The 14,006-nt window shown below is 48.6% G+C and overlaps 1 protein-coding gene across 1 annotated transcript in view; it reads left to right on the forward strand.

The window, feature by feature from the left end:
- Positions 1 to 4,106: 4,106 nt before the first annotated feature.
- Positions 4,107 to 14,006, forward strand: part of PITPNM2 (phosphatidylinositol transfer protein membrane associated 2) — a 118,843-nt gene continuing 108,943 nt past the window's right edge. Inside the window, exon 1 of the mRNA XM_059485474.1 lies at positions 4,107 to 4,151. The gene's annotated coding sequence lies outside the window, so the exon portion shown is untranslated. The remainder of the gene's footprint in view (positions 4,152 to 14,006) is intronic.

Raw genomic sequence — 14,006 nt, forward strand, 5'->3', positions numbered from 1 at the left:
TGCAGCCCTGTGGGTACTTCAGTGCAAGATCAGAGCTGGGGAGAAGTCAAGGATGGGAGTTTCTTGTTTTCTCCTTTACTCTGAAATGCAGAAATTGGGTCTGAATGTTGGAGAGGACTTGCTCCAATGTATTCCCAGTCTCCACAAACAGATGTACAATTCTGATGGCATTCCATGTTCTCACTGGTGATTTTTACTTAGAAAGGGTGGAAGGGTGGAAAAAATAATCTTTTCTTCCCTGTATAACTCTATTCAGCTGCAGTTTTCCCACTATTCTGTTATTAGCAGGTACAATTTTAAAGCATTCTTCAGAAATATCAGTCAGCCAGCAGGATTTTTCCAAGGAATCCATCACAGGAACAATTCATGAGTCCAGTAATGGTCTTGTTTTCTTTCATCAGTGCTACAGCAAAACCAAAGAATTTTCCTGACAGACATGAGAGGCAAGTAGGTAAATCAGCTCAGCTCTTTGACTGCCTCTCCTTGTAACCTCCCTTCATCTCCACTCCATTCTCTCCAGCACTATTCATATTCATGGACTCTTTTTTATTACATCCAGAAAACTGAATTGTGAGTCAGAATTTATTTTTTAATCAAAAGTCCTCCTCCATCTGTTGGAGCTCTTTAGGCTATTTCTGTTCTATTATAACACTGAAGGGAGGGGGAAAAGTGTTGCTTTGAGTAAACTTCTAGGCCAACCTTGTGAGATATCTGTGTGACCTGTGCAGTGTGGTGCCTTTGGCCTGATTCATCCGAGGGGCAGAGGCTCTGCAGTTCCAGATTAAATCAGTGGGAGGCCTGAATGCTCAGTGCTCCTGAAAATCACACCCAAAGCACCAAAAACTGGGACACAGGGAGCTTCACTGCCTGCCGGCCCTGCCCTTTGCTGGACATTGTCCTTTTGTTTTTAATCCCCTTTCAACTTCCTCTTAACACCAGAAAATTGCCTTGTTCTCTCTTTGAGAACGCATAAGGATTTCCAGATAATAAGAGATAAGAGAGGCTTTTGCTTCCTCTGTGGAGGACTTTAGTCATCTTCCTCTCGTGTTCTCACCTGATCCCTCTCAGCTATGTTGGTGTTTATCGCCTTTCCAGATCTACAAGTCCTGCCTGGAGCCCCAGGCTCTGCTCTGCCTCAGTCTGCCCTCGCAAGGCACTCCCAAGCATACTTTTCTCTATGGTAATAAACATTTCAACTCCTACAGCTCTGAGATTTGAACTTTGGAAAATAAAATTTGTTTGTTCGCATCTCTAGAAAGCAAATTTAAAAAGTTGTAGCTTTGATAGGTTTAGGCTGTAATGTGAACTACAACTCAGTCTGGCAAAGCAGGGAGCAGTTACAAAGAAAGTGCGAGTACTTTGCAGAGAGGGAAGAAGGGCTGGCATGATGCATCCTGAATGAAAAACAACCGCAGGAAATTGACAAAGGTTTAAAAGGCCACTGTAAATTTCATCGCAGGGTCTTTTCCTGAGGTTTCTGCATGAAACGATCGCTGAACTTTTTGAGATTTTTATTTTTCCCTACTGAGCTTTACAGCGAGTAAAGTTCGAGGAGTCGCCAGCGCTGCTCTGAGGGCAGAGCGCGGGCTCGGTGAGCGCCGCTACCCTCGCTGAGGGCACCGCTACCGGCAGCGAGCGGGGGAACGGAGGAAAGCGGTACCAGCGCGGGGATCCCCACACCGTTCGCTCGCTCTTTCCCGGCTCTTTCCCCGTTCTTTCTCCGCTCTTTCTTCGCTCTTTCCCGACTCTTTCCCCGCTCCTCCCGCGCCTTCCCCGCACGCCGGGGCGGTCCCGCCGCCCCACGCTCCTCACCGCGACCGCCAGGCGGCGCCCTCACACCGCCAGCTCGCCTGAGGGAGCGCGGAGCGGCGCGGGGAAGGAAGTGGCGGCTCCCGGTGCTGCCGGTGCGCGGGGCTCGGCTCGCTCGGCGGGCGGATAAATCCGCGCGGCCGCCGTGCCACGGCAGGGCAAGGGCAGTGCCGGTGCGGGGCTCTTCGCCTTCCCCGCTCCCTCCTCCCCCGCAGCTGCGGCGGCCCGCCCGCCTCGCCTTCCCCCGCCTCCGCCGTCCCCGCGCCGCGGCAGCGCCGGCGGGCGAGGAGCTGCCCGCGCCCGGCCCGCCCGCGCCGGGGATTATGCCAGCGGCGCGCGGGCATGCCGGCAGGCAGCGACCCGTAGGCAACGGCAGCCGCCGAGCCGCGGCGGCATCGGCAGCAGCAGCAGCAGCAGCGGGAGCCACGGCCGCCGCGCCGGGAGCAGCCGGTGCGTGGCGGGGGGCGCTGAGGGCGGGCGGGGGACGGTGGGGCGAGCACCGACACCTGGCGGCCCCCGGGATGGCCCGGCCGTGCCTCGGCGGGGGCGGGAACCGCGGCGGGCCTGAGGGGAGCTGAGCGGGGGTGGCCGGGCCCGCGGGGCGGCTGCGGCTCCGTGGAGGGGCCGGTGCTGCGCGGGGGCCCCTCCCGGGACCGCGGAACGGCCCCCGCGGGCCGCGGCGGGTCCCGGCCGGCACCTGGAGGCTGCCGCGGCCTCAGCGGGGCCGGGCTGTCCGTCCTCCCCCGGGATACGGCGGTAAAAGTTTCCCGATGGAGCAGCCCGGTGACCGGGAGGGCCCTGCGGCCATGGCAGCGCCCGGCACCGCACGGCAGGGACGCGGGGTCCGGCGTGTGGCACGGCCGGTGCCGGGCTCTCCCTGCGCTGGCGGGCTGCGGGCGGCAGGCACCGCTCCGTGCCCGCGGGGACAGCCGGGGACGAGCGGACGGACGGAGCACCCTCCCTTGCCGCGTCGCGGCACCCGGAGCGTTCGGGGCGGTCACGGCTCGGGGCCGCAGCCAGCCCCCGGGAGAGCTCCGTCCTGGCCCCCTTCCTCCGGTACCGCATCTCCGAGCCTTGAATTTCACCGAATTCGGCTCTGGCAGAGGCCCCCGGTGGAGGTTTTGCCGTGCGGTGGCCTCGGACGGGGCCTGGCCGTGGGGAGGAGGTGAGGGGCTGCCCGGGGCTGCCTCCCGTCCCTGAGGGAGAAGAGGGCGAGACCCTCACAGAACAAATGCCGGTGACCGATCAGAGCTGAGGGACAGCCCCGGGAGCGTTCGGGGCTCCAGACCTCCCTGTGTCAGGGCACTGCTGGGTGGTGACTGGAGCTGGCCGTGCTCCTCAGGCGGTGCTTTTCCTTGCGGGAGTGGGAGGAAGCGATTCTTCCCTTTGGAAAGAGCAGAATGCCCGTTCCTCAGCGGGATGATGGGCTGCAAGAGGGGATTCGTTTTGCTGGGCCCGGCAGTCCTTTCTCCCGGCCTCCCCACCCCTTGACAGAAGGGATCCTGGTGTTCCCGAACAACCCTGGGCTCCATCCTGGAGCGTACTGCTGCTCCACGGCTACAGCGTGAACAGCTCCAGCTTTTTGCCCAGCTGTGGGAGGATTAAATCCCTTCCTTCACGTCCTCCCCAGCCTCTCCTGCTCTGCTGAAGAAGCAGAAGCACAGAGTACGCTGAGGTGCTCAGCCTGGAGCTGGGAGCATCATTCAGGGAGCCCCTCAGAGGAGCGCCCTGCTCAGTCAGCTACACAAGTCAGTCCTGTCACATTTCACTTTTAAATGCCACGACTGAGGTAAAGTTTATTTAAACTGTGTGTTTAAGAAATAAAAAAGTTTCTTTATGTGTTGGTACCTGCTGTAAAGTGAGAGCTTCCATCTTCTCTGTGCTCTGTGCGTCTGGAAGCTGCTAAGTGGAAATTTGATGTCAGGAAGCGTTTTTGAAGCCATAATCTGTGAGTGCTCAGCTCTGAACAGGAAAGTGACAATGGATCAGTCTTTGTGGACATCGGGACTTGAATAGGCGGATGTTTGAGTGCATGTGAAAGTATCAGTGGCTGTAGGACTCCTTATCCCCCGGTGGCACCGATTCCTGTTCCGTGCCCACATCTTTTTGCTCGTGCTGTATTTTTATCGCCTGGTTTATTTTTGTCGTGACTGCGTTGTGCTCCGGGTAACACAAGCCGCCTGACTGCCTTTCAGAGTTCAGCACTGGCTTCTGGGCGAGGGGTTTTCCCCCCACCCACGGCTGAACAGGGCACTGCTGTTTGTAGGGCAGCGCTTTCCCTCTTTCCCTGTGGCAGAGCCGGTGCCTCCGCTGGATCTCTGAGTGCCTGGGCATTGTGGCAGGTAACCAGCTCCTTGTGATCGGAACGGCTCCTCGGGATATGCAGCATAAAGGATGGCCAGGCATGAAAGCACCGCTGCAGACTTGTCCTGGCTTGTTGTTTGTCTCAGGATTTCTGCTTTGTGGTCCTTGCAGTGTGTTCTGGTTGTGGCAGAATCTCTGCGAGGGGAAGAAAGGAGCAGCTGGGGCTGGGAACGCAGCTTGTGCTGCTTCTGATGGAACAGACTTCTGCTAGGCTGCTGGGCTCCATTAATCATATTTAAGTTTCTGTCACTAACTTTTAATTAAAAGCATAGTTGATACCACTTTAATGAACGTACAGATGTTAGCCATCTTCATGCATAAAAATGCTTTTTAATTCCCTTACTATTCCCTTTATGGCCCTTAGATGCTTTTGCTGCCATCTAAACCGTGTACAGTAGCAGCTGTTTATCTTCTTAATAAAACTTTTTCTTGCATCTGTGTTTGGGAAACAGTAATGGTTTGAGTAAACAATTCCCTGGTATCCTTTAACAATATTTTTTTAAGAACTTGGCAGAAAGGGTCAGAAGTGCTGCCTAAATAGTGAACTCCAAGGCTTTTGCTGACTATAGCCCTGAGCCTGGTGTAAGTCACCTGAAATTTTTGGCTGTTTTCAGGCTTATGTGAGCTGATGAGGAAAATAAGAATCCCTTAGTGTATGACTTTTGATTCTGATGAGCTTCACGAGGATCTTTTCCCCAAATGACAACTTCTTATTAAAATATCTTTTCTATTTTGGGTTTGCTGCTGATGGTGTGTGTCAATGCTTTGTCGCTTGTTGTGCATCTAACAGCCTGAGCATTTATTGTGATTTACCATCTGGCACGTGGGAGTTTTATCTAACTTCTCATTTTACTTGACAGCAAGCAGTTTGGAAAGACCTTGTCCTGGGTTTTTTTTTCCCCCTAATAGAAATTCTCAAAACTTAAAATTGACAATGGGGCTAAAAGGTTTTGAATTTAAATAATTACTCTCTTTCTATTCACAAATTGTTACTGCTTCTGTGAGATGGCCAAAGAGAGAAGCAGCACATCCTTCAAGTGAGCTAATTTAAAGAAGGTTCCTCCGATTAGTCCTAAGGAGCATTTATCTCCCCTCTGCATTCAAATAAAACTCTTGTCATTCAGTTGCTGTCTTGGCAGCCCGAGTGGAAGGCTTTGGAAAATGGCAAGTGAAAGCTGATGCTCGCTCCTGAGCACAGTTTGACTCATGCCTGTCATGCATATTCACCATAATGTCCTGTTCCAGGACAAGCAGGATCCCTCGAGAAACATTTCTTCTTTTAAGGTGTTTTTCTTTTAGGCTTCCTCTTATTAGAGGCTCAAATAAGAGCAGAGGCTAAAACAGGCATCGATGTGTTGCTTTGCTTTATTTTTATTTTCTTAGAAGGAAAAATTATCCCATGGTTTTCTTAATAGCCAATTTCTCTAAATGGTGAAGATGCCTTCTCATTTAATTTTAAAACTGGCTGACGTAGAATGTGATGCAATTAATATTTCTGTTTATCTCCCCAAATTGGTAAAATATGCCTAAATTTAATTTTGAGCCCAAAAGCGTCTTATAAACAAAAATGTTCTGTAGTTTTTCAGTGTGAATGGAGATGGAATAATTAATGGGAGAGGGAGGAGAGAATAAATAAAACACTTTTTATTTATAACTTGATTTCCTGGGTGTTGGAGGAAATCCAAGTGCCACAAGATTGTACTGGGGCAGAGTCTGTCTGAGCTCACCCACGAACTGAGAGGGAATGTGGCTTCTCTAATTGTGGTGTCCATGCCAAGAGTCCTAGGAAAATTTAAATGAACAAAGTAATGGATGATATTTGGATGTTCTTAATGTAAGAAGAAAACAATCTAGCCTGGGGCTGGCCCAGATCCTGTCACTACAGGGAGTTCTAATCAGCACCATGCCAAGTCGATAGACACAGCTCCAAAGTCAGGCTTGTGCATTTTCCAGAGGAAAGAGGGTTTGCTGGTGTGACTGGATGGTGGTTTCAATTTTCCCTTTTAATCGAACTAATATTTCTTGGTTGCTCACAGCAAAATGCTTCAGTAGATCCCACTGGAGAAGTTAGAAAGCAGTTGGAAAAAGGTTTCTTTGATTTTGAAGGAGGGAGGGGGATGTGCAGGGACCTCCTGAGGGATGGCAGGATCTGGAGCCAGAGCTGCTTCCCCTTCCTGCAGCTCTTCCTGAGCGTGGGACACAGGGCCGGGCTGCACAGGGGAGAAGAAAGGAGAGGTGGCTCAGGCAAGTGGAGTTTTTGGGCAAACCCGAGTGCAGGGAAGAAATCCAGCTGGCACAGGGCTAAAACCTGCCCTGGGGAGCTCGGCCACAGCTGAGGAGGTGCTGGCTGTGCAGGGAGAGGCCATCCAGGAGGGAAAGGGGAGGGAAAGCAGCACCTGCCTGCCCTGGGCTGGCTGTGCCAGGGGGGCTGAGGAGGATGAGCGGGACCCTGGGCTGTGGTGGCTGGGGCCTGGCAGTCCCGGGGCATTGTCCTGGCCTCATTGTCCCAAGGTCATTGTCCTTGTCCCAAGGGCATTGTCCTTGTCCCAGGGCATTGTCCCGGCAGCCTCGGACCTGGCACCGGGCAGGGACACAGATGCCAGCGCCCTGAGTGTGCCCAGGGTGCCACCAAGGGCAGGGACAAGCACACACCTGGCTGAGGAAGGAGTGCTGATAGGAGCAGGGGCACCCGTGGCAGTCTCCATCTCCCAGCAGCAGCACAGGCTGATTTTGGCTTCTCCTGACCCAGGTAGTGCCTGAGAACTCTAAAATAGATTTTTATTTTTTTTTCTGGCTTTAAACAGCCTCCAGAAAATCTTGCTCAGACAGATTTGAAGACCTGCACCCCTGTGGACCTCAAGTTGTTTTCCTGCAGAAATAACCCAAGGCTGAGCAGTGAGTACCTTGGATAGCGAGGGCTCTGCACAGCTCTTACAGTCCTGGCTTTGTGTGTGGACAGCTGAGCTTGGTGAGTGCTGAGGTGTGGGCACAAACCTTAAAATCTCCTTGGCAGGAAATGAGGTGGGATGAGGTGGATTGGAGGGAGTCCCTTGGTGTGATGAGGAAAAGTGATTTGCCCTTCATGGCTTTCTTTAAACAGCTCAGTCTCCAGTAGGAGAACCAGATACTGGCATTTCTACTGAGGGATTTTCCAGCAGTTTCTGTGGTCTCATCATGGTGCGGGGAAGAAACTGAGATCTAGAAAATCCAATAGTGGAACAGAGGTGGTTTGCTGTGAGCTGGGAAGGCACAGCTGGTGAGGACTTGGGGAGGAAAATAGTGAATGAAATGCTGAAAGATTTGTAATTCACCATTGGACAGGGATTCCTGTAGTGGACAGGGAAGCTGACTCTGATTTGTTTGGATTGCTGGCACTTACATAACGATCAGGGAGCTTCAGGATACTAATTCAGGCTTAACCCTCAGAGCAGTGACCTGGGAAGGCATTTTAATGGCATGATAACCAATTTGGAGGGTGGGAGTGTGTAATCACATCAGCACTGAGGTATCTGGGCACTGAGGGCGAGGCCTCCTTATCTCTGGCTCCAAAGAAGTTTGGTATTTGCATGACTTAACTCTGGATGTGTAGAGGGGCCTTAATTCCATTATGTGCTTTAGAAGGTTATGGGAGGATTTCAGGTTTTTCTGGTACACCAGTTTAGCTTCAGCTGTGTTTTGAACAGGTATTCATAAGGAGTTGGGTTTGGATCATTTTGTGTCTCTTTTCAGATGGTTTGGGTTGGAGTCAGAGTTATCCATAGCAAAACCTGGAAGGCTGTGGGCATTTCTGGAGAGGCAAAAAAAATAATGGGCTGCCATCAGTTACTACCTGTTTGAAAGAAACAGAAAAACAATTTCACATATGCATTTGTGTATAAACATGGTGTAATTATGTTTTGTACACATCAGAGGACAATTCACTGGGAATAATTTCACTTGTAATTTGTTTCAAGATCAATACCATAACTTAAATAACCTTCTAAAGGTACAAACATGGTAGAATCACTTTCTCTATGTGGGTGGCTTACCTATTTTAATGCCGCTTTTTTTTTTTTTTTTTTTTAAAGAAGGAAATAGAGATTTTATATTTATCACATGAGATGAAATTGAAATCTAAATATTTACATCTTTTCACTGGATCTGGGGTTGAGCACCAGCTGTAGGCGTTGCCAAGCTGTTTAAGTTGTCTCCTCCACAGAGCAGGTTGATTTCTCCGGGGTGGTGGAGAGATGGAGCCTCGTGTTTCTGGCTCTTGTTTTCTGTCCTGTGTCTGCATCTGGAAATCCTTCCCTCTGTGGGCTCTGGGACCTGGCGCCACGTTCAGAGGGTGTTCCAGCCTAAACGTGCTGAAGCTGGATACATGTTGTCTCCACCGGAATGCAGAGCAAACTGCAAGCTGTGAAACTGGAGGGGGAGTCTGGGCCAGGAGGATGTAAATAACTCGAGATATTTGGTGGAAAAGAGCAGGAGGGGGAGGAAGGCCTCTTGCTTGGATGTTCTCTGCCATTCCATCTCCTCAGTGACATCCTCTGTGCTCTTCACAAGCAAAGGTGGATAATCACTTCTGTTTTAAAGAAGGGTAAACCAGGAGCAGACACAGGAAATGTTGCAGGCACATTTCAGCAGAAGAGACACTAAAATTCCTGAGATTTCTGTCTCTGGTTTTATTTTGCTTTCCTTGTTTCCCTGTTAAATTCTTGAGCAGGCTTGACATGGGGTTTTTAGGCTTCTCATCCACCAAAGTGAACTGATGGAGAACACATAGCTGTTTGGTTCTCCCTCTCTTGTTTTTAAGGATCATTTATCCAGACTCACGGGACTCTTTGTTTGTCTAACCTGTCTCTGGCTTGTAAAACATTGTTCCTTGTGTTACCTTCAACAAACAGTAAACATCTTCCATCAGATATCCTCAAAAATGTGTTTAGCCTGGGCACAACTGTTTCTGTTGAGACTAGAACAATTTCAATGCTCTCTTTTGCTTATATTTAATACCTATAAATAAGTTTTTCAGAAGGGCACCTTCATCTAGCACACTGTCACTGTGAGGAAAAAAAGCATATTTGGACAAGCCTGCTTGAAGGATTAAACTTTTTTGTTCAGCTTCTGTGTGTTGCCCATTTATTCTTTTGTTTAGAGCAGGGAGAGATGGTTTCACTTGCCTTGGGTATCTTTAGGTCAGATTTTCTGCCTCATGTCTGCCAAACACCTGGGCAGAGAGGATGGAGAGGAAAGACCTTTCTGTCCTCCTGCCTGCTCCTTTGTACAGGTGCCCCAGCAGGAAGAGGAGTTTGACATAAAGGGGAGATTTATTTCACTGTCTAATGGAGCATCTGTATTATCAAAGGCAGATATGTCAGAGCACTTTCCCCCCTCCCTGCTCTGTCTTTTGTTGTCTGAATGTCATTTTGCTGATAGAACTTGTGTTGTATTCCTTGTTATCAAACTAGAACTGGAAAAAAAAAAAAGAAAAAAAGAGGTGATGCTTTGTCTTAAATGTTGTTACCAAAATCATCAGCTAAACCAGGTAGAGTGAAGATTGTAATTCCTGGTTTAAAGACTGAGTATAATTTGGCTTTCAGACCTCCCATTTTTCCTAAATCAAGTTTATGGTAGCAGCAGCCATGAGTGTCAGCTTCTGATTATAAACAGATTTGGAGCCACTAAAAACCTCCTTGAAATCAGTTTGACAACTGTTTGAGAACCTCCTTTTTAATATTCTCAGCAAGTTCCCTGCTGAGGTCTCTTGCAGCAGCCTTGTAGATCTTGTAGATGTTAGTCTTCCCTGCATATTTTATTTTAACTTGCTCTAAGCTTCCTAGGAGAATGCACATGGATAAGCTTTTCCAAGCTTTTTAAAAATTAATTTTTACATGGAAACCTGGGCTCAGCAAGATGGGAGTTGAGTGGAAACTGGTTGTGCTGTGCTGGGGAGTGCAGCACCTTAGTGCTCAGAGCACCTTGCAGGGAGATGCTTTTTGCTTTTGTTTGGTTTTCTTGAGGCTAAACCCCAATTTCTCCCCGCAGTTTCTGACTCCAGGTGGGGCTCAGGACCTGCAGGGGGGTGGAGGTGCAGCAAATCCATCACCAGGCTGGTGCTGGTTTTTATTCCTGCAGCCCCTGCTCTGAGCCACCAGGCTCAGAAAACCTGAGCAGCTCCTGAGGGAGCATCACCCCAGGCCTGTGCTGCGTGCCCAGGGCTCTGCTCTGCAGGATCAAGGGAAATTCCATCTGGAGGTGGCAAAAACAACCCTGGCAGCCTTTCTTTGTTCGAGGCTGGCAGCGGGAGCGGAGCCGGGGACAGATTTCCATTTGACTCATCTGTTGTTGAGATGGTGACACCCTTGAGTCACATTAAAAACGAGACCTTGTAGCTGAATTGGCACATCATGGAGCAGGTGTTTGCTGGGGTTTTGGGGGTTTGTCCTTGTTCAGAAAATTATTTTTGTGTCCGCCGAGATGGGATGAAATTGATTAATGGTGTTGCTGATGTTCTGGGTTAAAAATAACAGGAAAACCTGATTCAGGTGGAGTGCTGGAAGTTAACTGTCAAGATAACCTGCTTGAAATAGTTGTAAAGGCCTAAAAAATAAACTAAAATAATAAAAAAGATGAATGCCCAGTAGCCAGATGGTTGGAAGAGAACACCCCACGATCAATGAGGCAATATGTAAATATTTTCGATCATTACCACAGTACTGCTGTGTTGACATTGAAATTCAGAGTGTTATTCTGTGGGACTCCTCATTGATCAGCAGATGAGCTCTGATAAAACAGAGGATGAAAGCACAATACTGAGCGTTATTATGGATTGTGGATTTCATTGACAAGGACAGGCTTCCATCAAGGGCTAGGAATGGATTTCAGACGCTCTTTAAGCACGTTGCTGAGCCACTGTGTTCCTTCCTGGCTGTCAGCTACCAATTAAATGGTGTTTTATTTCTTGAGCTGCTTTATTTAAGGTGAAATACTGCATAATTGACTAATTTTTCTGTGCTAATTGCTACAGCTATATGGGAAGGGGCAAGGTGGAAGCTGACATAGAGTTCTCTGCTTGAAATATACCTGGCTAGAAATGACTGGAAAATAATATTAATCAAACAGCTGAATTAAAGTAATTTTTTTTCATAAAAGATTCTCCTGAAAGCTGGTTGTAGAGACCCTGTCTGGCTGAGTCACTTAGAAACCTTCACGGGGTGATAGCATTCTCATGAATAAAGCATGAGGTGCCTTTGGCATACACAGGTGCTGAACCCACCCAGAGGCTTTTTCTTTTTTTCCTCCCTTCTCCTTAAAAAAAAAATAAAAACATCCCATCAGTTTTACTGCTCTCAGAGGGGAGTCTGAAGCTTGACACCTAATGGACTCTTTTGAAAGCTGCTTTTTAGGATCTGCCCACCCCACAGGAATCCCAGCAGGGGCTGCTGGTGGTGGTTCCTGGGGTCCAGCCTGGAGGCAGGAGCGAGGTTTGGGAAGGAGCAGGTTGCCACCTTTGTGTGATATTAAATGTGACTCTTCCTGTTTTACATAGACTGGTGTGAGGTTCCTGAAAATCTTATAATGGTGCATATACAATGTAGGGTTTGAGTTTTTTGAGATATTTTTTTCTTGCAGTTGATCAGAGCAATGGGTTGTAACATTTCCCATTTCATATAAGGGAATAAAGACTTTTAGGAAAGGCTTAATGACTTCTAAGGAGGGAGGGAGAGGGCTCTTGGCAAATGAAAAGCTCATTATAGCTACAGCAGGGTCCAGAGCCCAGGCAGCTTCTGGAAGCTTTTTGCTGTTTGTTTTCCCTCCCTTTCCCTTGGGTCTGGCTGCTTACAGTGCAGCCAGGACCTTGTGCTCCTTCGGGAATGTAACCCCGGGGCACTTGGAGGGTCCAGATGCTACAAACAGAGAGGGAAAAATGCTCTCGGTGCCTTTCCAAGCTGCTTGTATTTTCCAGTTAACGGCTGCATTTCTCTTGCATGTTGATTAATTTCCTGGCACGTCCTGGAGCCTGTTCCTCCCATCAGAGTTCTTAGGATTTTGAATTTATTTCCCTGTGGTTTGTTGATTTTTAGTTGCTCACTTGTATCCCTTTAGTGCTTTAGGGTGGCCGGTAGGAGAACAGAAACCACCTTTCCTGAGGATAAAGGGCTCTGGAGACTCTCTGTGGTCTGAAACGGATGCTCCCAAACCATGGGCATGTGGTGTTTGACCACAGCTGACACTCGCTAGGGCTTAGAATTTATTCATGCAGATTGGGCAAGAGCAGGAGGCTGAGCTAGCCCAGCTGTGGTGATCATGAGGAGCAGTTGTGCTGGTTCATTTCTCCCTGCAAGACGGTGCTCTCAGTGCCTCTGACTCTGCAGAAGCTTTTTTGGTGCCTGTGCTTGGCCGGGCTCTGCTCCTCGAGGCGGGTGAGTTGTGGTGTGGGGCTGTCACCAGGTGTGTTTGTCCAGGTAATGGTGAGGAGAGACCTCTGCCTGTCCCACAGTATAAAGGGATTTAGTGGTGGCAGCGATGGTGCCTCATGGAAGGACTGGAAAGTGAAATGCAGCACATCAGTTCAGCAGAAAGCATCTTATAATTAATTAATTAATCAATCATCCTCCATGGAAAGGTAAATGCCAGTTCTGTTAGTGCAGCGCGGTGTTTTCAACATTGGTGCTAAAATCGAGCTGTGTGGCACCTCTGCCTCTTTGCAAGAGATATTTACATGTGAATCTGTCTATTAATAGCTGTGCTCTGTTTTCCTGTGCCTCGGGTGCTGCTGAGCTGTTGTGCTGCCCCAGAGCCAGAGGTGGTCTTTGATTCGGTTCTGGGCTGCTCCGGTGCCCAGATGCTTCCCTGAAAGCCTTTCGAGGAAGGGAGGGAGTTTGTAATGTTCCTTTTTGCAAATCACCCGAAATAAAAATGTTGTTGCCGCCTTTTGGGAGCTCTTGCATTAACTCACATTTCTGTGCTTTTGTTGCGTTGCTTTTTCCTGGTGGTTTGGACAAATGTGCCCCTTGTTTAACAATGCTGAATCCTCCCACACTTCAGAAGTTTAATTTTAAAGCAGAAGCAGTTTTAACTGTGTAATTGATTTCCATTTAGCACAGCATGGTTCTGAAATGCAGACAGGGTTAATGATTATAGAAGAGGATGAAAACCTGACAATTTTTAAATTTTGCCTTGGTAATCTGTTCTCACACCTAAAAATAAGTAAATTAAGAATAGCATCAGCGAGGCCTCTGCAAACTGCAGTGGCTTTAAAAAGTGATGACTTGGGAATACAGTCAAGGTGAATTGTTTATGATTATTCCAGAAAACAAGTTTCATAGATGTCATAATGTCCTAGGCTGCATTAATTATCTATTACTTTTAGTGTTTGCTGCAGAGAAAATGCCAGTGTTTCTGTTTTCCCATAGGCAATACTTTCAGTTTCTCTTGTACAGAAATGTTTTTGCTTTTAATCACTTTTGATTGCAGTACCATTAACAAGGGTGCAGAGAAATCAGTTTTTCTGTTTGGTACAGACTTACTGTCACTGAAAAGAACAACTTTTGTCATCCTTCCCTAATGTACAATACAGGGGAAAAAACCCAACCCCATAGCAAAAATGAGTAATGGAGGTAGGAAGATTCATTTTTCTTACCTAGAGGAGGCTTTGTGGCTGCCCCTCCGGGTTTGCAGGTTTGAGTTTTTGGGGGGGCTTTGAGTTTGGTCTCACCCAAACTCTGAAACCCCTTTCAAGCTCTGTGTCCAGGCCCTGCTAATTCTGAGAACTGTTCCCGGCTCAGCAAAGGCAGACAGAGAGAGCAGGGCCCTGCTCTGACTCAATTTTTTACAATTTATTTACCAAAGTG

The sequence above is a fragment of the Ammospiza nelsoni genome, chromosome 18 (assembly GCF_027579445.1).
Source record: "Ammospiza nelsoni isolate bAmmNel1 chromosome 18, bAmmNel1.pri, whole genome shotgun sequence".
Taxonomy (NCBI): domain Eukaryota; kingdom Metazoa; phylum Chordata; class Aves; order Passeriformes; family Passerellidae; genus Ammospiza; species Ammospiza nelsoni.